The sequence below is a fragment of the Halichoerus grypus genome, chromosome 2 (genome assembly GCF_964656455.1).
Source record: "Halichoerus grypus chromosome 2, mHalGry1.hap1.1, whole genome shotgun sequence".
NCBI classification, from domain to species: Eukaryota; Metazoa; Chordata; class Mammalia; order Carnivora; family Phocidae; genus Halichoerus; species Halichoerus grypus.
This window is the reverse complement of record NC_135713.1, coordinates 194,116,833-194,141,519: the sequence shown is the minus strand read 5'-3', so window position 1 is coordinate 194,141,519 and position 24,687 is coordinate 194,116,833. Positions and strand designations below refer to the sequence as shown.

The following is a 24,687-nucleotide window of genomic DNA, read 5'->3' as shown; positions in this document are numbered from 1 at the left end:
TGAAGGGATTTTATTCAGCTTCTTGTCCCTTCCTTTTTTTTCCTTATATAAACTATGTTACCTTTATATTTTTCTGTTGCTCCTTATAATATGAAATCAGTTTTCCTGAACTTTTGTTAGAGGGTGGCATTCAGGAAAGCTTTCCTCACTTCACAGAACTTCCTCTGTTGATTTTGGAAAGTATTAAAAAATAAAGCAGCTTGCTTTATGATATTGTACCACTTTGGTCTGGGGCTTTTCTTTCTCATCTTTGTTGTTCATGTCCTGTTATATTGTTATTCTACCCTAAGTAGTTTCTCTTTGCTTTGAGTCTCTGTCCTACAAAGGGGTTGATTTTGAGAGTTCATAGGAGCCCCATCAGACCTTTTCTCATGGGCTTGATATTGATAATGGTCAAAACCCCTCCCAGTTTCAGCTGCTCTTCTCAAATTGGCCTGCCTTCTTTCCAGCCAATGCCCATTGGCTGTTTGGGGGTCTTCCTCTTCTCGGGTCCATCAGATGCATCTTCCTTATCCTTTCTCCCACACAGACACTGATACCATGAAGGTCTTGTGGCTCAGGGTGGTTTGTACCCACCCACTTATATTTTGGAGTTTGTGGGGGTACCTTGTCACCTAGGTCTATTGTAAATATTGTTCACAGGTTTTGGGTTTTGCTATCCAGTTTTTCTCTCTGTCGTTTATGTAAGGATTCAGAGAGAATGAAAAATTACTGATGCTGTCATCTTCCCAGAATCCTCTCCTGAGTTAATTCAATTATAAGTGTATTTTGTATTACAGTCCCTTTGGGAGCCTGCTCATAACTTATGGGTGTTGACATCTTGCTTCTGCTTGGGCCTGGGAAGGTTAAGTGCTGTAAATCTTAGCTGTTTATGATACCACAATTAATGACCAAACATAAGGAAGCTAAAATATGAACATAGTAAATTGCCAACTCACATGAATTTTTTAAAAAGCATTTAAATTTAATTACAGCAGAAATATTTCTGAGGATTTGGGGATTCTTCTTAATAATAAATAAAAGAAATTATTCATGTATATATTCTCAGAATTAACACAATGAAGTTTTCATTTATGGGGTACATATACATATATTTCTTGTGTACAAACTCCATAGGCTATATTTGCATATACTGTTGTAAATTTTAATTTTACTACTTTTATAGTTGGGAAATTATAACAACTGTCAAAAAAAAAAGAAAGAAAGAAAAAATAATAATTTTCAGTAGGCAGGCAGTCAATTGATTCTATCATGAGCTCTAATAGAATCCAGCATGGGCCTTTAGAACTAGAAAAAGTCTCAAGTGGTCATCTTGTCCAGACCACAGGCTCAAGACTCTTTACAACTCAATGTTTTTAAGTACTGACAATTTTTAACAACTAACAGTCTATGAGAAATGGGTTTTTGGTTTTGCTACCAGCTGAACTAAAGTGTAGTGACAAGTAGCACAGCCAACAGAAACAATACTTAAGCATGACTTCAAAAAAAATATAACAGAGCTATGGTAGCTAGGAAACAGCAGCACAGATAGGGCATTGAAGAGGAATAGTTGAGGAGCCGGGGGTAACTCTAGGGCCATGTTATGATGCTATGCAAGTGACATTGCACATGGTTTCCATAGCTACAGAACTGCACAAGCTATAGACACGCAGACCCTATGTACCCACCCACCCTGCTGCCACTGCTTTCCACACCTGCCCCTCTGAGTTTTCCACAGCCCTAGCGTAAGGAGAAAAAGGCCATATGGCTTAAATCAAAATATTTTTTTCACTTCTAAAAATCAGAATAAGAAATTCAGAGCAGAAGGCAAAGAAGCATTGGAAAATGTTTATTTCCCAAGGGTCAAGAAGCTTCAGAACATCCACTCCAGGAGGAAAGGTGGGTGACCCTTCGTCACACACCCCCCCCCCCCATGTCTACTTTCTCGTTCCTTTTTACCCTATCTGTTCCTCTTCTGGCTACATAGAATCTGTCTCTCTCTCGCTCTCTCTCTCTCTGCCTTCCCTGCCCCACCTCCCTGTCTTGACAGCAGCACCAGGGAGAGTTATCACATTGTTCAAAGGAATACATGTGGATTGAAGTGGTAGAGCAGGGATTAGATATTTTGGTACTCTGTTTCCTTCCAGTGGGATTAAAGAAAGGCTTTTGGATGTCACTGCCAGATGCAAAACAAAACCAGGGTAAGCTGAAGAAAAAAACAGTGGTTGTTGAGGTTAGGGAGTAGGGAGAAGAAGAAAGAAGACGAAAATATCTTGGATATAATTAGGTCCCTAGGTGTCATCCTAAATTTGGGGGTGAGGAGGTGGGCAATGACAAACACATGTTGGGGCGGATGCCCCAGGGAACATCTCATTTTTCCTGGTGTACTCTTTCTAGTGAACAAACTTGGACTTGGTCAACTGGAGGACCTACTTCTTCACATTCGTGGACATCATAATGTGAATAAATAAATCATCAGGTGATTTCTGGTTCTGTTTTTGGGATTTCAGCTGAAATGAAGTCTCTAGACTCTTTAAGTATGCATTCTTTCCCTGCTCATTCCTTATTAAGTCAATCCTGCCCTAAATATCTAAGATGGTATGGCACAGAGGAGAGACTGCATTAGTTTCCTAGTTAGTTAGTTGCTGTAGCAAAGAACCACAAACCGGGTGGCTTTGAACAAGAGAAAGTTATTGTCTGTCTCACAGTTCTGGAAGCAAGAAGTCTGAAATCACACTTCCTCTGAAACCTGTCGGTGAATCCTTCCTTGCCTGGTCCTAGCTTCTGGTGCCTTGCCTGCGGTCTTTGGTTTTCCATGGCTTATAGACACATCCCTCCAATCCTGCATGATCACATGGAGTTCTCCCTCTGTCTCTTCACATGCCATTCTTTTTATAAGGACATCCATCATATTGGATTACAGGTACCAGGGGAGCAGCCCTTCAGCATACCTTATTTGGAGGAGACACAATTCAACCCATAATACCATCCATCCTACTCGAGTTTAAATCCAAGCTCAGGTACTTATTAGCTTTGTGGTCTTGGATAAGTCATTTAGCCTCCTGAACTGAGGTTTCCTTATCTATGAAATGGAGTGGTTGTTTGGGGATGTCATAATCCCTACCTCACAGGGTCATTGCCACATGAAAGAATAGAAAAGATGACAAGAAAGGAGTATGTGTGTGGGGGGGGGGGATAGAGAGGCTCAGCAGATTTGTTCTTTTGTAGGAATAAGCACTTCTGACCCAGTGAGTGAATATTAGGGTACAAGGGGTAAGGTGTCAGGCTATGTGGTCAAGGGCAGGTGAGTAAACCTTTTCATATGACCCTGTGTAGGTCAATTTAAAGTAAAAAACATTTGATATTCTTTGAACTCAAAGGCAGGGATGTAATTAATACCTTGAATTTGCCTCCAGGCTGCCTCAGACCCTATCCTGCTGTCTAATGAAGTGTGCTCCCCCATGTGTTCCCATGGCACTTCATGTAATTCTTATGAGGGTCAGTGCTGCTAAGTGTAGACACTGTGGTTCATTTGTTCATTCGACAATATTTATTGAGCAACTTGTATGTGCCAGGCACTGTTTTAGGCACTGAGGAAGTAGAACAAAGAACCCACTCTCACAGAGCTCTCATTAGAGATGGGGAGAGAGACAATAAACAAGTTGATTCCTTTTCTTTTTTTTTTTTTAAGTAGGCTCCACACCCAGCATGGAACCCAATGCAGGGCTTGAACTCATGACCCTGAGATCAAGACCTGAGCTGAGATCAAAAGTCAGATGCTTAACCAAGTGAGCCACCCAGGCGCCCCTAAACAAGTTGATTTCTAATGCTAGAAAACTATATATACTACAAAGAAAATGAAACAGAGTAAAGGGATAGAACATTAAGGATGAGAGTAGTCAGGGAAGGCCTCTAAATATAAAATTTGAACTGAAACCTGAGGATCATTGTGCTGCCTGAGGAAAGAGCATTCCAGGCAGAGGGGACCATCAATGTAGAGACCTCAAGGCTGCAACGTACTTGGTATATTCAGGGAGCAGGAGGAAGGCCATTATGGTTGGAGAGTAAATGTGTAAAAATTTAATAATAACAATATATAAGCCAAATTTCATAGAAAGTATGGGAGGCAGTACAATATAGGAAAAAGAGTCTAGGCTTTAAAGCCAACAAGACCCGGGACGCCTGGGTGGCTCAGTTGGTTAAGCGTCTGCCTTCGGCTCAGGTCATGATCCCAGGGTCCTGGGATCGAGTCCCGCATCGGGCTCCCCGCTCTGCGGGGAGCCTGCTTCTCCAAACTCTGCCTCTGTCTCTCTCTCTCTCTGTCTCTCATGAATAAATAAATAAAATCTTAAAAAAAATAAAAATAAAAAATAAAGCCAACAAGACCCGAGTTCAAACCTGAGCCCTGCTATTTACCAGCTTTCTGTGCTCGGACAAGTCATCTAGCATTTATCAGCCTTGGTTTTCTTGTCTATAAAGTGGGAAAAATAAGAGTGTTGTAAAGTCAAAGCGAGATTTCAAATGAGGTTTGAAAAAGGGTGGGATTTGGAAGATAGATTTGTGTTTGAATTCCAGTTCTGTACCTTACTTATCTTGTAGCCATCTACTGAGGTTTGTCTTCTTCACATATGAAATAGGAATAATGATATTATATAATAGGATTGCTATGAGGATTTAACTAGACAAAAAATGCTTTTATGTTCTGCAGTTTTATTATTATGTGTGTGATTGTGGATTTGTTTTTATTCGTCCTCCTCAGAACTCAATATGCTCATTTAATCTGAAGACTCCTATCTTTTTTCAATTCTAGAAAATTCTCATTCATTAGCACTTTAAAGTGGTGTCTTTTGCCTCTGCTTGCCATTTTCTTGATATCAGTCAGGAAGGACTATGTGATGCTTCAACAAAGTTTGAGAAACAAATAGCTTACTGTCTTTTAAGCATTTCTATATACTTGGACTTGGGGATGGGGTTGTTTTAAGTTACCTCAGTTCTCCATATTGACTAGAATTTCCTCTCCCTCTTAAGGTGAACAGCCTTAAAATGAATGAGTTCAATAAGATGATAGCTAGTATGTTATGAAGTGTCAGGAAAGGGCTTTAAAGAGGGGACACATAAGCATTTACATATGCTCAAGGAAAGAAACCATAGAGAAGTGGCAAGGGAGAAAACAAAACAAGGCAGAAATGGCAGATATGGGAATGAGAGGGAATAATCAATCGCACAGGAACAAGGCTGGAATCAAGAATGGAAGATCTTGGGATTTGGAACCTAGGTAAAGGATTAGCTTTAACAGGAGAGTTTCACCTCTTAGAAACAAGGAAGCAGGAAAGAAAGGGTGCAGGTTTATAAAAGTTGTTGGGGAGAGTCTGGAAATTGAGGCCAGGCAGATCTGTTTTCTCTGATGTAGGATGCAAGGTGAGCGGTGGAAATGGGAGCCTGGGAAGGGTTGAAGGTTTGTACTATCAGCTGCGAGGAATAGGTGAGTGAGTCAAATACGGACACATAAAGGAACATCCAGATAGCCAAGCTGAGGCTGGAAACCATGTGTTTATAACCCCACCAACACAGTGGCTGGGTACTATATTTAGGGCTGGTAAGCCCTAACTGCCCACGTGGAAGAGTAGAAAAGTAATTGGTTGGGTTGGTGGAGGGTTAGAGTTTGCAAGGCAGTGGTAGATAAAGGACGATCAGACAAGGGAGCGGAGGATGGGAAGAGAGTAGATGAAATGATGAAATCCAGAAACTGAGCTGACCGTGAACTAAACCCATCCTCTAACAGTAACACAAAAATGGTGCAAGCTGGACCATACCAGTGGCATAGTTAGCCCTCAGGATGCAGTGTTACTTTTGTGAGATTTTCTTTTTAGGTAACAATCACCCTGTCATTGTGGTAACAAGTATGCTCTGTTTCTGCTTTGCTAATCTTGATAAATAGATTCACTGTCTCCATAAGTCTCTCAACTCCCCCCAAAGAGAGCATGTGGTTGGTGTGGCCAGTATTCACCCCTACTGGGCAGAGCCCTTGTACCAGGCCATTACCTAGACCTTTGACCTTTGGATCAGGCATCCAGCATTGGCCCAATCAGCTGAGGCCAGGGTGATGGGGTCACATGGCAGGCTCGATGCATAAGGGGCCTCTCAGAAAGGTCTAAGACTTTCCACAATGCTTTCCAGAAAGAATAAAACTGCAGGCGGAACTGTTCTCGTAAACATTGGAATAGCATTTCTCCTCCTGGACTTTGTAATAGATCTCCATCCATTTCTCCACTTCTCACCTCTCTCCAAGTTGGGGAGCTGGACACAGTCCAAAAAAATTCCCTATATAGAGCACCTAATTGTATAAGTTACATATGTTATATTTGCTTGGAACTTATTCTACCCACACCCCCTATTCACATACACACATAAATAAGCTCATACATTCGTTTCTTCTTAATCCCTGGCTCCCATTTCGAGGAAGAAATAAATTACTTTCTACATAATTTTCTTTCTGGCGTGCCGACGTTAACAGTAGTATAGAATCTTCCAAAGTGTGATAAAATGAATCGCTTCAGTTTCAAGGTGGGATTTTTACCACTTAATATGAAACATTCTGGCAATGTCTACCAATTTATATTATCTAGAGCAGGGCTTTGCAAATTTTTTTCTGTAAGGGGCCAGACCGTAACTGTTTTAGGCTCTGTGGGCTACATCACAGCCACTCATCACTCTCATTGTAGGATTTAAGCAGCCATAAACAATATGTCAATCAATGAATGTGGCTGTGTTCTGTTAAAACTTTATTTACAAAAGCAGGGTGGACTTGGCTCAAGGCTGTAGTTTACTAGCCCCTCATCTAGAGGATAATTATTTATGGTTTTCTGCTGTTGGGCAAAGTAAGAGCTGAACCTCACAATAGCGGTGGTTCTTCTAACAGGATGGCATGGGGGTTCACTGTTCTACTGACTTTCCTTATGTAGATTCAGTTATACAATAAATAATTGGAGGTCACCACATCACACAACTCTGGAATCACGCAGTGCCCAGCCTGTGTGGCCATAGGCAGCAGCACTGAATTTATTTAAAGTGATTTTTTGCAGTTCCAGGTTGAGACCAGATCAAGGCAAAGGAACAGGCATTGTGTTCTTTCATTAATCCATCCAACATATTGGTTCAGACACTGACAGCTATAAAGGACACAGAAATAAATCAAGCAAGGTCCCTGTCCTCAAGGAGCTTATGATTTCCGTAAGGTATATTAGCTTTCTAGGGTTGCTGTAACAAAGAACCACAAACTGAGTGGCTTAAAAAAAAAAAAAAATTACTGTCTTGCAGTTCTGGAGCTAGAGGTCTGAGAGCAAGGTGTCAGCAGGGCTGTACTCCCTGTGAAGCTTGGAGAGGAGAATCCTTCCTTGCCTTTTCTTGGCCACTGGTGGGTTGCCTGCGATTGGTGGCATTCCTTGGCTTATAGCTGCAGCACTTAAATTTCCGCCTTCTCCCCTTGCGTGTCTCTCTTTTCCTCTTCTTATAAGCATACCGGTCCTAACAGATCCAGGGCCCACCCTACTTGAGCATGATCTCATCTTCACCTGACTGATTTCATCTGCAGTGACCCTATTTTCAAATAAGGTCGTAATCTGAGGTACTGGAAGTTAGGACTTCAACCTATTTTTGGAGAAAGAAACAATTCAGTCAATAACATAAGGTAAGAATAAATTGTAAAATAAATGTGAGAACTGTGATTGCTATGATGCAAGTTTCTGTCAAAGTACAGGGTGAGGGCAGTGATAAGGGAGGTAAGCTTTACCTAGAAGGGTCAGGAAAGCTTCCGTAGATGAGGTGAAGCTTGAGCAGATTCTGGAAAACGATACCAAATGTTTGTCAGGTACAAATGGGGCATATGGGACCTGGGGAATGGAAGGGCACCCTCTGCAGGAGCAGCAACAAAGGTAGTTAGTAGGGTGACATAACCAACTTCATAATGGTCCACTATACCCTGAAGGGGGCTTAGGCTTCCTGTTTTCCAGAGAAATAAAAATGAGCTCTAAACACCTTGGCTATTTGATGCACCTGTGACAGTTATTCAAGATCACCGGCAGCTGCAGAATTTCAATATAGGAGGGGCTCAGGGGGACAATCTATTTTTTAGAAGGGGGAGGAGCAGGGGGAGAGAGAGAATCTTAAACAGACTCCCTGCTGAGCGTGGAGCCCAATGGTGGGGGCGGGGTGGGAGGACCTCTATCTCACGACCCTGCCTGAGCCGAAATCAAGGGTCAGATGCTTAACCAACTAAGCCACCGAGGCATCAGAGGGACAATCTAAGTGGAAGGCAGGTGACTAATCAAAGCTATATTTGCATAGTAAACAACTGTAGTTTACTTAGTTACTACAGTAGCCACATGTGACTGTCTGAATGCAAGTGAATTAAAAATCCTGTCCCTGGGTTACGCTTGTCCCCTTCAGGTGCTCAATAGCCACACGTGGCTTTGGACAGTGCAGAGACAGAACATTTTCATTAAAAATAAAATGACCACTTTGTAACTGAGTACTGCCTCAAGTTTGCTCCTGCTTGCTTTGTGTCTGTGATCAAACTGACACAATGTAGCATTCTACAGTCGTCCAAAGCAAATGAGAAAAGAACAGAGTTGGCCTTCGTATGTGAATGATGCATTACCACTATATTAAGGAAGGTAACCTAATAGTTCAAATAAAGAAAAATTGCCGTTATAAATGCACTGAGATCAAAAGAACCTGCCCTGTGGCGATCGGTAGCATGTTTACTTTATAATCAGTTACATAGTTTCAGCAAAATAATATCATCCATCTCATTAAATTAGTGTTGTCAATTTAAATATCACTGGCTTGATAGTTTGATTTAAATTTAATCTGAAAAATAAAAGCCTTGGGTTCATAAGAACTATAAATACTAGGAGTTTGCACCTAGTTTTATGTTGGTACGTTAAGATAACATACTAGGGGTAATTTAAGTAAATGTAAGGATCAGTGGAGCATTTTCACTTCTCTTTAGAAGGGGTCATTACATTACCCAAGATTGAGAAGCACTGTGAAAGCCTTCAGGATGAAGGAGCCTGAACACATCACCTGTAACACACCGACCCAGGCCCGCTGAGCGTGCGTGATTGTCGGTATCCTATCATATCCAGATTAACTAGAGCACTCCTGGCACTCGTTTGCCATAACTGTACCCGGGATATATTATTATACCAACTGCAGCATCTGGCAAGGCTTCACACTGATGAAACATTTTACTCCACAATTTTCTAATCACCCCCTATTTTAGAATTCAATTAGTAAAACTTGATTTACACTATTCATAAATGCAGGATTTTACACTACCCCTTCCTAGCTCTTAATAGACAAAAAAAAAAAAAAAAAAAAAGTGTTGGTAGTGAGCAAGGAGACCAAAAGGCAAGACCCACTTTTCATTTTGTGGCACATGGATATTTTGTTCTCTGTCTTAATCAGACCAACTATTCTCAAGCACCTTACTGATGGGGAAATAGGACTCAAGAGCATCATTTTCATATTACCACTTCACAATGTTTTCCTGAAAGGCTTCGTGTCTTCTCACATAGTCTCCAGCCTCCAGCTTTCCCCCTTGAAATCTACAGATGAATTTCACACTCTCGGAGGCAAATACTGCTTTCCTCACCATAAATGAGACACAGAGGCATATCAAGGCTGGACTAGTTCATTGGGTGTGCCCCAGGGCTACAATCAGCTCAAGCTGGTCTTTTCACTGTGATTGCAATAGTCAGATCAGTCCACTCAGCCAAATCCTATACCACTGGGGGAGTAAACTCACACTTATTTTGAGTGGGATTGTATATTACACTGAGACCCCTTATTTATGTTGTTGCACCATATAGGTATCCCCAGAACCTTGGCTGAATGTCTTACCTCTTGTTTCTGAAAAGGGCTTGGTGAATATTCCTACTATTTCCTGCAAAGTGAGACTTAAGACACAGCTTCTCATGTAAGTGGCAAATAAGCGACCAATATCCTTGAACCAGAAGGATACTCTAAGTGCTAAAAATCAAACAAACAAACAAAAAACTGCTTGCCATCTTTTAAAATACTCCAAAGATCTGCAAACTTAACACTGAGAGGAGTTTAAAAAATCTACCTCCCTTCCCTTGAGAAGGTGTTTCTGGTTGTTGAGATAAGTAAGTAAAGCAATCTTTTACTCAAATTTTGCAAGTGTAGTTAATTATAGTTGTTGAAGTTCAATTATGCTAAGCTAATAATAGTAGCCACCATTTATTTGGCTCTTACTCTATACCAGATAGAATGCCAAGCTATTTACTATTTTTTATTCCTTACAACCACTTAATGAAAGTATGTGCTGTTGTCTCTGTCTTACAGATTCAATAAAACAAAAACAAAAACAAAAAAAAATGAGGAGGCCTAGAAATTAGCCTGAGGTCACATGGCGACTCCATGTTGGAGTCAGGATTTGAACTCAAAACTTCCTGAACTCCCAAGCCTCACAAGCAATAATAATATTAGGTATAATAAGGTATATGTCACAACGAGCTATATTACAGTTAATTTGTTGCTACTCCTCAAACTAAGCATTCTGATTTTAATATTTACTTCCAGCTTCCGAGGAAAATGGCAAGACGAAGTTTCGCTCTGGTCAGTTACAGAGCGCTTAAGTTATCTCAGGGTGTTGGCAACTCAAATACCTGTCACAAAGTACCCTTTTTTTTTTCTGCTCTTAATTCACAAGGTTGGGCCCCAAGTCCCCAAAGCACTTTCATCTCCGGTCAGAGAGGCCTTATGAAGAGAACTGATGCCCCGTTTCATCCCAAGGTGAGCTCTCCACAGTGCTCTACCACCATGACCTGCCTCTCCAGTGGGGTCACCTTTGTGGGAGAGTTCAGCCACCAAGAGCTGGGCATCCGCAGGATAGGAGCAGAATAATGGATTACCCACTTGAAAATTCAAGGGGAATTTTGAGGGCCTGGAGTTTTACCAGGTCTCCTGGTAAGCATCCTAAGTTCTGTCAATAAAAAAAAAAAAAAAATGATCTTTAGAAAACACAAGCAAGATTTAAATCCAGGTTACTTTTAGAAGATCTTAGTATCCATTTGAGTATTATTAGGTAAGCTTTGATAATTAACTCTATAAACCCCAAAACCAGCCTTCACAACCCTGCCTCCATCTTCAGGCCCAGGAGCAGACTCAGAAAGCCTACCCACTCATTACTTCTTGTCCCTTATCAGTTTATTTAGGGGGAAATGTCTGGGCCAAGAGTAACAGCTTGGCAGGTACTGACTAGATAGGTATTTCATATACTGTAAAGCCTATTCAATAAAATTTACCTAATATGGAATGTGATGTGATGAATTTGCACCATGAATAAAAAGGGTGTGCTCGGCAAATACGTAATGTCTCCATAATTATAATTTGCAAAGAAAGAGGACGTTCAACATGAAGGAATAAAACGTGTCTTTGGCTGTGATCTGAATTGCGTCCGTTGTCCCTCCTCAAGCTGCAGATTCCTACGTTGAAGCCCTGACCTGCAGGGTGATGGTATTTGGAGGTGGGGCCTTTGGGAGGCAATTAGGTTTAGATGAGGTCCTGAGGGTGGAGCCCACCTGATGGGATTAGTGCCCTGTTAAGAAGGTTTACCGCAGAGCTTGCTAGTTCTCTCAGCCTCGTGAGGCCGCAGCAAGAAGAGAACTCCCTCCCCGGAACCCTGACCGAGATGGCACCCTGATTTCGGACTTCCAGCCTCCAGAACTGTGAGAAAATTAACTTATGTTGTGTAAGCCACCGGGGCTGTGTTGTTTTGCTGTGACAGTGTGAGCTGGTGAACACATCTTACGTTAACTTTGAAACACCTCTTTGCATGCAAAGATAATTAATAATTTTACAGTTACCGCTTGCGTGTGTGTTCATTAAAGCAAAACTGATAGGACCTCTCGTTGGCAATGCTTTTATGATCCTCTTTAACTTGGAAGTGCTAAAACTGCCTTTAAAAAATTGCATAATGTGGCTTTTTCAAATCGTTTGGACAGTTAGAGCCAATTAGTCAGAATTGTGAAGTTTTACTCTTCTGCCCCAAAACTCTAAAGAAGTTATTATGTATCATAACAAATTAAATGTTATAGCCCATAAGACACATGGGCTCATTCTGAAAATAAAATTTTGTTTTGTTATAAGAACATTAACATGGAATGGATTTACATGGATAATCGCTGAAGCCAGGTTATCAAGTACATGGAGTTCATTGAACTATTCTCGACCTTATGTGGACATTTTAAAATATAAATATATTTAAAATAATAAAAATATATAAAATATAAAGTCCCTTTTAAAATAAAAAGTTCTAAGTGAATATATATGTACTTACGAGCTACCTATGAACTAATGAGTGGACAGACTGATTCTGCGATGCAGGGTGGTTGCTTAGTTGTGTTTTGATCCATAACCATTTTAAAAAGTGGAAAATAACCACCTCCCAGCCCCTTTTTTGAGAAGTGCAAACTATGCCAACTGCCTTGAATGGAAGAGAATGTTTTACCCTCTATTTTCACAGCTGCCTTATCAGTTTCCTAAACTCCATTAGGGTGGAGCACAGGAACTATAGGAGGACCGGGGCCTATGTTGTTGTGGTTTGAAGATAACCGTGTATCTTCCCAGGCTAACCTCCTGAAGAGGAGTGAAGACCTCTCCCCAGAGGGGGAAGAAAGTAGGACCTTAAAGAGATCTTAGAGTTTACAGAGTGGTTGAAGCTTAACAGTCTATGGAGACCTCTGCCAGCGTTGTGGGAAAATGATTTGGTATTCAATTGTTCTCACTTGGGCACTTTCCCAGGCTACACGTAGTTCGACCAGATAAAACCTCTCCATTCCATCCTACCCCTCCTCCTCCCGAAAATTTCCTGAACCCTAGATGTGGCAGGCTGTCTTTGTTCTGGATGAAGGGGGCAAGAGCTGTCAGGTAAATAAGGAAAATACCTCTTCAGTCTTCTCACCTGCCGGTCTGGGCTGTGTTCTCTTGGCTTTAGTGTGGAAATGAGAATTTCCGCAATTTCAAAGGGAGTGTGTCTGCTACTGTTCGTTACTAGCTGAGTAATTACTTAGGTTCTTGACCTCTTTACATGCTCTGGATTTCCGTGGCTATAAGATAGGAATTGAGCTGAGGACTCTATGAGAAGCAGGAGGAAATTTTTTTTTTTTTTTTTTTTGCAGAGTTTTCATTTTACTCATAACCTAGTTTTAGACTGGAGATGTGGGTGGTGAGCATCCAGGCCCTTCGTAAGGCATTACACAATCTATGAGAGTTATACAGAGTGGATAGAAAAGTACCTATAACCCACTTTTAAAAAAAGCGTTTCATAATATAGACCTTAAATTCTCCAGGGCGTGGAATTACTGACACTGTTTCTTGATGGAAGAGAAGAATTCTTAAATACTTAATTGTTCCTATAGTTCACAGGGTAGAGGAAGAAAGGAGGCCAGGTGTGACAGATGAAGGTAGATGGGGAATTCTTTGCCTTTGGGACTTATCACCCACTTATTGGTTCTAAGACTTGAACCCCAAACCTAGAAAAAATTCCCATGTTCAGAGGATTGTAGTTGGTATAACTTTCATTTACCACAACAAATTTTCATCAGAAATTTTTGTTAAAATGAAGCCCACATTAAGATTTCCCTTTGCTGCTAGAATTTTTTTTTTTTTTTTAAGATTTTATTTATTTGACAGAGACCTAGCGAGAGAGGGAACACAAGCAGGGGCAGTGGGAGAGGGAGAAGCAGGCTTCCCACCAAGCAGGGAGCCCGATGCGGGGCTCGATCCCAGGACCCCAGAATCATGACCTGAGCCGAAGGTAGATGCTTAATGACTGAGCCACCCAGGCGCCCCATGCTGCTAGAATTTTTAAGATATGTGTGTTGCATATTTTCGTCATCCTATTTTGAGAGCTTAAAAGAGGTGCAGCCATGTCACTAGGCAGTTGGGAAAAGTTATATAGAAGTTTGAGTCATGGGGCACCTGGGTGGCTCAGTCAGTTAAACGTCCAACTCTTAATTTCATTAAGTCATGAAATCTCAGGTCATGATCTCAGGGTCTTGGGATGGAGGCCTTCATTGGGTTCTGCACTCAGGGGGAAGTTGGCTTGAGATTCTCTCCCTCCCTCTGCCCCTCCCCCGCTTGCTCTTGGGCCCACTCTCTTGCTCTCTCTCTCTCTCTAAAAAATCTTAAAGAAAAATAAATGTTTGAGTTATAGTAGTCCCAAGTTTCAAGGATTTTTTCTTTAAGGTTTTATTTGAGTGAGAGCACGTGTGAGTGCACACGTGCACATGAGTGGGAGGAGGAGCAGAGGGAGAAGGAGAGGGGGAAGCAGACTCTCTGCGGAGCAGGGAGCCCGTCACAGGGCTCTATCCCATCTGGGATCATGACCTGAGCCAAAGGCAGACGCTTAACTGACTGAGCCACCTAGGTGCCCCTCAAGGATCTTATCTTTCACTAATTTATCAAACTAAATTAATATTTGAGTGCCTACTAGTGCTAGGCACCATTCCAGGTGCTAGGCATACGACAAAACACAAGAAATCCAAGGTTCTAGTTCTAACAGAGCGACTAGACCCACAGAGATTGCATTCCAATGCGACTAGACCCACACAGAAATGGAACACTAGGGAGTGACAAGTGCGAATATGAAAATGGGACAGGGTGACAGTAAATGAGTGTTTTAAACTGGGTCATGAGGAAAGGCGACTCCAAGAAGGTGACATTTGAATTGAGACCCAAATAGTGGGAGGAAGCCAGTAATGGAAGATCAAGGAAATTCATAATCTAGGAAGAGGGAGAAAATAGTACAGAAGCTCCAGAACTTAATATGCTCAACAAACAGAAAGACAGCAAGTATGGCTGGGGGCTTAGAGAGCAGGAGAGGGGGTGATCCAGTCAGAGGACCAGAAACCTGATCATGTAAAGCCTTGAAGGCCAGATTTTATGCTAAATGTAATGGAAAGACCTTGAAGGGTTTTAAGCAGAGAGATGATATTATCTGACTTGCATTTTAAAATATTACTCTGGCTACCATGTGGAGAGTGGATTATATAAAGTGGCTATAACAGTAACTCCGATGAAAGATGATGGTGGCTTGGACGAAGATAAAGATGGAGAGAAACAGATTTGGGATATTCTGGACGTAGAGGAGAGTAGATAGCACTCGGTGGTGGATTTAATGAGGGGGGGAGTGAGTGAGCCCCACATTCCTGGCTTGGGCTCTTGTTATAGTTATTTGCTGGATAAGGAAAGCTGGGAGAATAGTAGATCAGGCTGGGAAAACAAGAGTTTGCCTTGGGGCATGTTAATTTGGAAATTAAACATCCAAATTAGATGTGAAGTAGGAAGGTTGGGGCTAGAAATAATAAATCTGGGAGTTATCAGCATAGTTAATGGGACAGGAGCCAATGAAGTGGGTTGAAGAGAGGTAAGAAATGAAGACAGTGGCTACAGACAACTTTTTCTAAGACACTGTAAGTGGGGAATACAGAAATAGGGTTGCAAGAGTATATGGGGTCAAGGACAGGTTTTCAAAAAAAATTTTTTTTTTAAAAGATAGGAGAGCTAAACTATGTTTCTAAGCTGATGGGAATGATGCAGGACAGAGAGGGGAAATTACAGTCTGAAAGGCTCTTTAGGGATTACCTATTGCATCTCATCCAAACATAGACTTGAAGACTGAAGACCCATTTGGAAAACTTAAAAGCATAGCTGTTTGGTGTATATGTATTGCCTTGGAGAGGTTTTGGGAGAGGAAAGGGACGGAGAGAGAAAATGAACCTGGAGAAAAGGGGATTAGAGAGGGCAGGAGAATAGGGACTATGACCCAAAATAGCACAGAGCCAGGAAATAAATCTGTGGGACCTGGGGAGGAGGCTGAGGAATTAACAAGTTAGGTTTCTACCTTCTAGAGACAAATCTTTCCAGATCTTATCAGTTCCATCATCCACCAAGTCTTTCTTGCCTGGAAGGGGCAGCAGTTAAGAAAGGGGCTAACAAACTCTGGGCTCTGCTTCTTGATGGAGGGGAGCAAGTTGTGGAACTGCTCTGTGCCTCAGTTTCCTCACCTGAATCTGAGCTTAGAAGTGCTCACTTCATGGGGTTAGCAGGTGAATTAAGTGAGACCATCCTCGTGAAGCCCATAGCTCATTTAGTATCCTTCATGGGCAAATACTTTAGTTTTTTGAGGCCAGGGAACATGTCTTATTCTTTTAACTTTCTATGACCTCTAAAATATAGTCTTAACTGCAAGTGAATTTTTAATGTTTGCCTTCTTTTTCTCCTTTTCTTCCCCTTTCTTTTTGCTGTGCTTCACCCTACATCTCCTTTTCATCTCCCGGCCCACCAAAGCCGGTGTCAAAACTCGCCTGCCCTTCACCTCTTGCTGCTCACCTCTTTACCTCCTACCCCTTTGCACTTATGTGTTTGGTCTATAGTTGTTCTGTCTGATGTCGATTCATAGAAAGTCAGCATGAGGTGCAGCTTTAGCTTCATTCTGTCTTCCCTCCCAAAGCAAGAAAGATTTTTAAGTATGATCACCTTGATTTTAAAAAAGTTTATGCCAACCCTAAATTTACCCTTTGTTGCGGAGTTCGTATATAATTTCTCTACTGCATCTAGTTGATTAACTCCATGAAGGTTGATTTTCAGAAAGCTCTTCTACCCAAGAGAGCTTCTCAGCCCCATGTCATTTTTTTTTTAAAGATTTTATTTATTTGAGAGAAAGAGAGAGAGAGCAAGCATGATCAGGAGGAGGGGAGGGGGCAGACTCCCCGCTGAGCAGGGAGCACCATAGGACTTGTGGGACTCAATCCCAGGACTCCGGGATCATGACCTGAGCCGAAGGCAGACGCTTAACCAACTGAACCACTTAGGTGCACCACCCCCACGTCAATTTTTGACATTGTTATTCCATTGGGGGGGTGTGTGTATGTTTATATGCAAGAGACCTTTCCCATTAAAATGTAAGCTCAAGGACAGAGACCCTACCTAGTTCTTTTTTTTTTTTTTTTTAATTATGAACTATTTCAGCCACAGGAAAAACTGGAAGTAAAAGTAAATACACAAATGTCTATACTCCATCCAGTTTAAAGTATTACTTGCACAATTGTAGCTGTGTCCCCTCCCACCCATAAATAATCTCTATCTTGAATTTCAGGTTTATCATTCCTATGCAGATTTTTATCCTTTGCATATTTATGTGTCCCTATCAAGTTCTGCTTCCCTAGGGTTTCTGATGTGAACACATAGTAGGTTCTCCGTGTTTGTTGAATGAATGATGCTTCCTTGAGGACAGGAACTGGGTCTTGTCTTTCCTTTTCTGTTACTTTTCCCAAAATCTTTCTCACATACTGGGCCATTTGGAAGGTAAAAAAAGGCGCTTAGTCGTTGTTGGCCTATATAAAATCTATGACCTAAATTATGGCTGTCCCACAAATTCTCATGGTGTCTGCCCCTACAAAGTTGGTTATTACTCCTGTATGGGGGGGGGGGAGTTTATTGGGAACCCTGCAGGTTGCCATTTGCGGGTACTTGGTATCCTATCTGCCTTTCTGTGCACTGACTCCTCTTTTTCCACAAGAGAATATGGTCTGCTTAGACTCCACTAATGAGAGGCACTTGCATGATATTTGGTAGAGAAAGAAGGAGAAGCCCTTGTTTTCTGGGGGATGTCATGGGCAACAGTAGCAGGAATGGCTGACCTGGGATTTTTGCCTCCAGCTTTTAGGTGTTCTGAGAATCCGCTCTATAGGCAGCTGAGATCAATAGCAGTGGCTTCCTTCTGATCCCTGCCCTTCCAGATTCTCTGAAAGGGTTCCTAACCTCCATCCCTCCTGCAACTTTCTTAGAGTTGTGAAAGTCTCTAATTCCCTGTGTTAAAGCCCTTCCTGTTGGAAATACATACAGCAGTGACTGTTTTCCTGACTGTACCATGACGGACAAAAAAAAAAACAACCACCTAGTCCACAAGCTTCCATTGGAAACCCTAGGACAGTAGAACTTAATATAGAGGTTCTCGAAGCCCCTCAGGACAGTCGTGATGGGATCTTTGGAGGTGAGGAGCCTAGGACTGGGAGCTCTTCAGGTAGTCACCCAAACCTAGGATTGCAGGATCTGAGGAAATAGGGTTTATGGTAAAATGAACACAAGGTTGAGTCTATAAAACTGTGTAGAATCTACTGAAGCAAAAGAAGTGAGATACAAACAATTATTTTCGTGTTGTGTTGCACACATTTAACTACAGAATGTATCTGAAGAACACAAGAAACCAATAACTGGGCCGAGCTATGGTGTCTAAGGGACAGGAGTTGGGGAAGAGTCACTTTCCACGGCATATGCTCTTGTACCTTCTGAATTTCATACCATGTGCATGTATTAGCCACTCTGAAAATATATTTATATTTATTTTTTTAAAGATTTTATTTATTAGAGCACGAGAAAGAACACAAATAGGGAGAGGGGCAGAGGGAGAAGCAGACTTCCTAATGAGCAGGGAGCCTGACACACGGGGCTCCATCCCAGGGTCCCAGGATCATGACCTGAGCCAAAGGCAGATGCTTAACCAACTGAGCCACCCACATGCCCTAATACATTTATATTTAATAGCAACAGTTGTATACTGGTTTTTGTATACTGATTTTGCAGTCATCAGATTTTCAAAAATCACAAACTTTCGGGGGCTTGGGGAGGGTGTCACTTTGGTAATGCCTAGTAAAGTTAAAAATATATAAACATGATCAGTAATTTCCCTTCTATTTATATACTCTGGAGAAACCCTCCTATCAGGAGAAGAGTACAAAGATGTTCATTACAGTATTGTTTAATAGTAGAAAAACTGGAATCATAAAAATGTCCATTAACAGAATAAATAGATATAAAAATGAAATACTATGCAACAGTTAAAACAAATGACCTAGCTCTATAAATATGAACATGGCTCATTCTCAAAGATGTATTCGTGAGAAAACAAAGGATCTGCTGAGTGATGTAGTATGGTAGCATTTAGGTAAATTGTGAAACATACATACTAATAGTAAAGTATATATATTTTTAAAGGGTTAGAAGGTTTCATACCTGATTCATGAGAGCAGTAGCCTCTGTTAAGAGAGAAGAAAGGGATTGGAATGGAAAACCAAAGAAACTTCATCTTCTATTTTTTTAAGATTTATTTATGAGAGAGAGCTCACACAAGAGCAAGGTGGGGGACAGGAGCAGAGGGAGGAGGACAAGCAGACTCCAGACTGAGCTCAGACCCCCACACCGGGGCTCGATCCCAGGACCCTGAGATCATGACTGGAGCCAAAACCAAGAATTGGATGCTTAACCGACCGAGCCACCCAGGTGCCCCTATTCTTCTTCTTCTTTTTTTTTTTAATCTGAAGTAAAATGATTTTTTTTTTCATTCCATCCATACTTTTCTATGGTACTTTTCAAAATAATGTATATTCCATACTCTCCCACTCATTCCCCAACCCACTGCAGTTTGGATTGTGTCCTACATCGGTCAGGATCCTAGCAGGAGACAGAGGGCACAAATGGGGTAATTTGAGGAGAGTTTAATATAGGGACTATTTACAAAGATGCTGACAGGATACTGAAGCCAAAAGAATAGTGCGGCACCCCAGGGGTTGGTGACAGCGGGAAGCTGTCATTACCCTAGGCCTGCAGGAAAAGGGGAAGGAGCCTTTACAGGAGCACAGGCTGAGCGAGTACTGTATGGAGAGGACCACCCAACAAGAGTGATGCCCTTCAGAAGGAATGCAGGCTGGCCACGTTGACCCACGTCAAGGGAGCCAAACAAGACCGATACCTCGACGCTTCTCTCCTTTCTCCCTCTGATTTCCTGTTAATATTTCCCGTTGGCCAAGCCCGACTTGAAGCCAGAGGGCCAGAAAATCCATGGATGCTGCCCATTCAGGTCAGCCTCCCAGGGCTCAGAGCAGGGACAAACCAAGGGTCTCCACAGGCCCCAAACATCTCATGAAGTTTCCCATGCCTGCTAACTGTCAAGTCCAGGAGATTTTTTTTTGAACCTAGCTTCTTGGTTACGTTTTATAATTTTCTCCTCCTTTTTATCCCCTCCTCTAGTTTTTCAACCAACTCAAATGGCTCCTGGCTAGTGGTGTTCGCTGGAAACTTTCTCTACCTTTCTCGAGTGCTAAAGTTCTCCAGGTTTCCATTTCTGACCCTCTTTTCCCACTCCTTCACTCCCATCTACTTCCCACCTCTTTGCTGATGAAGACTTAAAATCTTTATTTGTAGCTGAGACCTCTCAATTCCAGACCTGCTGATGGCATGCGACTCTCATAGGCATCTGAAGGTTGGCATGACCAAGCCAAACACAGCCCCTTTCCCTGTAGACCTCTTCCTCCATAGAGTTCCCACCAAGCGAATGAGCCTGCTGCCACCTTCCACATCCTGTCCAATTCTCTTTCCCTTGAAGTGGGGCTGATCAAGAGAGCTCAACCAAGCACAGAAATGGTGAGCTCTTTAACTGGATTTATCCTGGAGGGGTAACCGAGCTGGGTTAATAAGATCAGAACCAGAATATCGAATCTAAGTGGCTTCTCAACTGCGAGCATTAGAATTACCTGTGTACCTGGACCCCATCTGAAACCAGTTAATCCCCAAACCTGGTAATGTGGACCTAAGAAAGGAAAAATACATCTCCTATGTCTCTACTCTCAATACTACGACACTACTTTGGACACCAAATGTGTAGGTTTTTCACACATCGAGCAATTCCGTGATACCAGCTGCATGTCCTATAACTTAATTCTGACACTGGAGAAAATGTCAGGTCTACAGGACTGCCTCCTCCCTATTTCAGATGCCAGTTGCAAGTCCAGACTGTCCCCTGTGCTTCTGACAGATCAGTGATAAATCTGAACTTCCCAGACTCCCGTCTTCAGGTTTGATTCATTTGCTAGGGCAGCTCACAGAACCCAGGAAACCAGCTTACTTACTACATGACTGGTTTATTACAAAGAACATTAAAGGCTACAAATGAGAACAGCCAAAGGAAATGATACTTAGGACAAGGTCTGGAAGGGTCCTGAGCACAAGAGCTTCTGTCCCAGGGGAGTTTGGAGTTTGTCACCCTTCTGGCACATGGATGCGTACTTATTCACCAACCCAGAAGCTCTCTAAACTGCATCCTGTTGGATTTTTCTGGAGCGTTCACTACATAGGCAATGGCTAATGATTTAATTGATCTCTAGCCCCTCTCCCCTACCCAGAGATGGTGTGGGGGGTGGAGATGGGAGGCTGAAAGTGCCAACCCTCTAATCTTGGTTGGTTCCCCTGGCAACCAGCCCCCATCCTTAGGGGCTTTCCAAAAGTCACCTCATTAACATAAACTCAGTGTGGTTGAAAGGGGCTTGTTATGAATAACAAAAGACACTCACTTTCGGCTCTGAAGCTATTTCAGGCACTGAGGAAAAACTAAATATTGTAACAAAAGGTACCCCTTTACAAAGGGGCTCTTTACAAGGGTTTTAGGAGCTATGTGCCAGGAACAGTGGGCCAAATATATATTTCTTAAAAATCACAATATCACAGGACTGAATGGTGCCCCACCCATTCCTATGTTGAAGCTCTAACTCCGAATGTGACTATATTTGGAGACAAGGCCTGTAAGGAGGTAATTAAGGTTAAATGAGGTCATAAGAGTGGGGGCCCTAATCTGGATAGGACCGGTGTCCTTAAAAGAAACAGACACCAGCTTGTTCTCTCTGCCAGTGTTTGCACAGGGAAAACGCCGTGTGAGGACATAGCAAGAAGGTGGCCATTTGCAAACCAAGGAGAAAGGCTGCGTCAGAAACCAACCCTGACAGTACCTTGATCTTGGACTCCTAGCCTCCAGGACCATGAGAAAATAAATTTCTGTTGCTTAAGCCACGCAGTCTGTAGTATTTTGTTGCAGCAGCCCAAGCAGACTAACACACCTGGGAGAGTCCAGACAGGTCTTTCTTCTCAACTCCCTGGGCGGTTCTAACGCACAGCCAGGCTGGAGAAGCACTGAGCTTGACAGAAAACAGATACCTATAGAAAGACGGACAGTCACGATGACAAGCCAGGCAAGCAGAGAGAAACAGCCCGGATGAAGGAAAGCCAGCTGGAGGATGCCTTTAGCATCCCTTGGCAGTTTGAGCTGAGACTCCCAGTACCAAGCCATAGTAATAGAGGCCATCCGAGTAGGTTGGCCATGTCCTTAGCAGTCACCAGCTCCTAGGAATCCCGCCTCCTAAACAGTTTCCACCTCCCCCTCCTCTCCTTCAGCACCGTCCCTTTCCTCCTATACTCTAGTGTGTGGGGGGGTTGGCAAACTGCCACCCACTGGCCAAATCTGGCCCACCAGCTGTTTCTATAAAGTCGCATTGGAGCATGGTCACATTTACTTGTAGATCTATTACTGTCTGTGGCTGCTTTTGTATGGCAACAGCAGAGTTGAATATTTGCAACAAAGATCACATAGCTCACGGGACCTAAACTATTCACTGTCTGGCCCTTTACAGAAAAGGTCTGCTGATCCCCACTCTAGTAGATGGCTACATGTATGGGGTGAGGCCAGAGATGAGTCAATTTATATATTAGTGCCTCATTGGTCCAAAAGAATAAAAATCCCTTCACGGTGTACCTAAGTCAACCCCTACTGAGTACCTACTATGTGGTTAAGAAGTAGGGATAGGACAGTGGATGAGAGCTCTATTACCCTTACACTGGGGCGAGAGGGCCCTTCACTTGAGACGGCCATGCAGGTTACAGATACGTACAGAAACAGACAAGAAAGACGACGTGGGCCCCTGAGTTTGGCTTTGGCAGAGCATGGCCTGTAACTCTGAACAACTCTTCTTGCAACCCATGCAGTTTGGGCCCCAGGAAAGCTCTTGGCTACATCCCTGGCGGTATGTCCTCAGGACTGAAAAGGCTAAAGACAATGTGTCAATGCCCCAAAGATGTGGGTTGTATCACTGCTGATGTCCGAGAAGGATACTTCTTTGGCCTGTAGGGAGGATTTGAGCGGTGGAAGGGCTTAATGTAAGAGAAAAGGCAAATAAGTTGTCAAAACTTCCTTTCCGCATGAATGCAATAAATTGTTGCAAAACAAAGTATGATTTCCCGGTGGGGCTGAAGGTCTGTTTCCTTGCTTCTCTTCAGATTATTTTAATTCCTAGTTCTAAGGGTACTTATGAAATAGTATGATATTAACTGTATTAAACAACTCATATATGTGCATGCATAGGTCTAGATATAGCACATGAAGAATGATACCAATTCTTTACATTGTCAACTGGTAGACATTGCACACTAGAATTAGAATCCTCTTATTTATATGTATTTACTAAGATTTCATTTTTATGAAATTAAAATATAGCTTTGAACTATGTTAATTCATTAATTATACTTACTGCCTTTTAAGATCTAGTTTTTAATAATTTAGAAGAATAGCATATTCATGATTTGCTTATTTTTACTTCAATTTGCTTTTTTTTTTTTTTTAAAGATTTTATTTTTAAGTAATCTCTACACCCAACATGGGGTTCAAACTCACAACCCCGAGATCAGGGGTCACACACACCACTGACTGAGCCCGCCAGGCGCCCCTACTTCAATTTACTTTTTTTGTTTTTGTTTGTTTTTGTTTTTGGGGGGGTTTTTTTGAGAATTTTTTTTATTATGTTAATCACCATACCTTACATCATTAGTTTTTGATGTAGTGTTCCATGATTCGTTGTTTGCGTATAACACCCAGTGCTCCATGCAGAACGTGCCCTCTTTAATACCCATCACCAGGCTAACCCATCCCCCCACCCCCTTCAATTTACTTTTGATGAAAATAACCCAAATTTTGTACTTTCAATACAATTAATTTTATTTTTAATCCTTTAGATTATGAGCAACTGAACACACATTGTGTAAAAATCAGATTATAGTAACATAATTAGTGGTTAAGCTGAAACAAAGACAAGAAAAATAAATTTTATAAAATATACGCTAGTTCTTAAATCGTGTGTCATTTTCATGACTCATCCATCTAAACATGACTGGTCTATTAGTGGAACACTCAGACATTCATAATAATTGTCTTTATTATTTTGCCAACTTGTAATCCCCTCAGAATCATACCTTTACATGTATTTTTCACCACATATGAAGGAATACTTGTCAGGGTAAGAATATAAAGACGTATTATTTAACTGTGTTAGCTTGTAATTTATAATGTAGTGTATAATGCTTAAATATTTGAACAAATGGAACATGGGACTTTATTTATATTCTTGCCCCAGGGCCCACAAATGTAGAAGCAGTCCTACAAGACACCCAGCTTCCAGCTTCTCAAGGGCCTCAGAGTCTAGTGGGAGATACTGGTGGGCAGATGTAGCTACTATTGCAACACAAAAATAGAGTGCTAGAAAAACCTATAGAGGGGATGGGGTGTGGTCAGGGAGGACTTCCTGGAGGAAGTTATTACTAGGCTAAGAGCTGAAGAGTAAGTAGGTGTTAAGGAGGTGAAGGGAGGGAAGGAGTGGACATGGCACAAGGAGACAAGGAGATGAGGCTTTGGGCAGAAGGAATGGTATATGGCAAGGACAGCAAAGCTTTTCTATAAAGAGCCAGATAGTAAATATTTGAGGCTTTGCAGGCCATGGAATCTCTGTCGCCACTGCTCTGCTGTTG

At 42.0% G+C, this 24,687-nt stretch overlaps 1 long non-coding RNA gene across 5 annotated transcripts in view; it reads left to right on the top strand.

Moving 5' to 3' along the window:
- The window catches only part of LOC144380876 (uncharacterized), a 71,409-nt gene that overhangs the window by 18,665 nt on the left and 28,057 nt on the right, over positions 1–24,687 (top strand). Inside the window, exon 2 of one of the 5 annotated variants that reach the window (XR_013445155.1) lies at positions 10,715–10,797. The exons of 3 other annotated variants lie outside the window; for them this stretch is intronic. This is a non-coding gene — a long non-coding RNA (uncharacterized LOC144380876). Of the gene's footprint in view, positions 1–10,714; positions 10,798–10,851; positions 10,972–24,687 lie in introns of those variants that run through there. One more of the 5 variants, XR_013445157.1, reaches the window with a different exon arrangement.